A 2,900-nucleotide genomic window follows, 5' to 3' on the forward strand; every position below is an offset into this window, starting at 1 on the left:
CTACACCACCACATTTAACCAGTAATTTCATTGCCAAATCCGCATTCATACAATTAGTTGAGAGAAGTCAATTTGGACGGATGCCTAGTGAAGACCCTCATTCACATATGGAGACTTTTTATGACTATTGTGATGCAATTTCTCAAACCGGAGTTACTCAAGACCAAATCCGTTGGGTATTGTTTCCTATTTCTTTGATCGGTACCGCAAATCAATGGTTGAAGAGCCTAGATAAGGCTACCCTTGATATTGATTCATGGAAGAAGTTAGCACTTACCTTCTACAAGAAATTCTATCCTCCGGAGAAGACTAATATGTTGAGAGCCCAAATCACCGGTTTCAAGCAAAGGGATGAGGAATCATTATATGAAGCATGGGAGAGATTTAAGGACACTTGTCGTTCTTGTCCACACCATGGACTTAGTGAGTGGTTCCTTGTGCAACAATTTTAGAACGGCTTATATGAAGACTCCCGCAATGTTCTTAATATGGGATCCAATGGGATGTTTATCGAAGTTGATGACAGTCAAACATGGGCCAATATAGAAGAGATGGTGGTTCATAATTCCCAATATAGTAGGCCTCGAAAGGCCACTAGAGGAGGAAAGCATGAGGTAGATTCCATCACTCAATTGGGTGCTTAACTAAGTGCTCATATCGACATCATCAATTTGAAATTTGAGAAGGCCATGGCTAAGCTTGATGAAGCTTCCAAATCACCCAAACAACATGTTAATGCTATGGTGGCATCATCCTCAATCCCAAGTTGAGTATGTGAAAGTTGTGGAACCTTAGGACATGATCAAAATGAATGTAGCGGAACAAATGAACAAGTGAATGATTTCCAAGCATACAAGAATGGCACCTCTTATTCCAACTACTATAATGAGAATACCAAATTCCATCCAAATATCTCATACAAGAGCCAAAATGTCCAAAACCCCCAACAAACATACACCCCACCTCCAATGAGAAATCAAGCTCAAAGACCCTTTTTGAACCAAAGCCAAGGTTCTCAAAATCAACCTTCTTACAACCAATCAAATGACCAAAGCATTGATGTTCAAAAAGAGGTCCTCCAAATGCAAAAGAACCAACAACAATTCTTCACCCAAATACAAAAAGATAGCGAAGCTAAGGAAATCACCATCAACAACATACTTTCCCACACCATAATGTTAGGGACTCAAATGACCCAATTAGCATCTTCTAGCCCTCAAAGACAAAAGGGACAATTACTGCCTCAAGGTAATCCCCCAAGACATGAGACGGTTAGTGCCATCCATTTGAGGAGTGGTACAAGATATGAGGGGCCGAAGAGGCCAATTGATGAAGATATTGTAGATGTTAGTGACAAGAAAAGAGTTGTGGAGAACTCTAAGGAGGTAGATCCTACTTCCAATGAAATTTCAAAGAAGAAGAATGAAGAGAAGGCTAAGGAAAAAGAGCCTAAGCTTGATGAGCAACTTGGAAAGTTCATGGAAATTGTGAAGAACTTAGAAGTCTCAATCCCATTCACGGAATTGATCAACCATGTTCCGGCTTATGCAAAGTACATGAAAGACATTCTTACCAAGAAGAAATCCATCCGAAAGTTGGAGACTATTGCCTTTACCAAAGTGAGTAGTGCTATTCTTCAAGGGAGTTCCCCTCCAAAACTCAAAGATCTGGGAAGTTTTTCTATCTCATGTACCATTGGCGACACTACAATCAACAAAGCATTATGTGACCTTGGAGCAAGTGTAAGTGTCATGGCATACTCGGTATGTAAGAGGCTAGGAATGGGAGAGCTCAAATGCACCAACATCACTCTTCAAATGGCGGATCGATCAACAAAGATACCTTTAGGGGTATGGGAGGATGTGCCCGTGAGAATTGGCAAATTCTTCATCCCGGTAGACTTTGTCATTGTAGATATGGAAGAGGATTGCAATATTCCTATCATCTTAGGAAAACCGTTCTTTCATACCGCCGGAGCGGTAATCGATGTGAAACATGGAGAGCTCACACTTGAAGTAGGGGACGAGACAATCACTTTCAATCTTGACAAAACAATGAGAGCTCCCCGACTACATGAGCCATGCTTCATGGTCGATCACTATAGCCGACAAAGTGATAGAAAGAAGTTAGAATCTCTATGCAAAGATCAAGCCATGGGTAAAGAAACACCACTCATATGGAAGAAGAAAGTGGATGACCTTCTAGTAGCTCTATTCGGAGAGCAAGGAATTTTCAACAACAATGAGAGCTTGAATAGCTCACCCATCATGACAAGTAATGAAGAAGGCCTCATTTGCCATGATAACAAAAAAGAAGAGTTGCTCTTGTCAACTCATGACATCATTGGGGAACAAGCTAGTGATGTTTGCGGTCTCTAGGACGATGAATTTGAAGGATTGGTCAATCCGTATATTGTAAATGCTATGACCTTAGACCAAGGCTTTGTTGATCCTTGTCATCACTTTGACTTGGAATGCAATAATAAAAAGAACAATGTGCATAGGTCTACCCAAGACCTCTATCATGAAAATGAGCAAGCCTTCGACTACTTCTACAAGGTGTTGAGCAACATCAACAACACCTTGGCTTTTCCCCCTTGACATCTCATCCAAGAATGAGAGTTTGGTGGAGTCCTACCTAAACCACCATTTGTAAATATTCTAACCCCTTAACTCACATTTTATTTCCTTTATTGCATCTTTTTCATTTTTGGATTTGCATATTTATGCTTTGATCAAGATTTTTGATATGAGAGCAAGTGAGGGAGGTATTTTAACGTGTTTTGATGTGTAGTGTTTGACCAAGTGTGGGGATGGAAAAAGCCTAGGCTAACCAAGCCTTTGTAGTGCACCCACAACATTTAACAAAGGAGAAGAAGAAAGAATGACATGGGAAAAGGA

The 2,900-nt window shown here is 40.5% G+C and overlaps 1 non-coding gene across 1 annotated transcript; it reads right to left on the reverse strand.

The window, feature by feature from the left end:
* Window positions 1-314: 314 nt before the first annotated feature.
* Window positions 315-421, reverse strand: LOC141609574 (small nucleolar RNA R71). Its single transcript, XR_012527498.1, has one exon. It is a non-coding gene; the product is annotated as a small nucleolar RNA R71 (small nucleolar RNA).
* Window positions 422-2,900: the final 2,479 nt, after the last annotated feature.

Source organism: Silene latifolia, chromosome 10 (assembly GCF_048544455.1).
Source record: "Silene latifolia isolate original U9 population chromosome 10, ASM4854445v1, whole genome shotgun sequence".
NCBI classification, from domain to species: Eukaryota; Viridiplantae; Streptophyta; class Magnoliopsida; order Caryophyllales; family Caryophyllaceae; genus Silene; species Silene latifolia.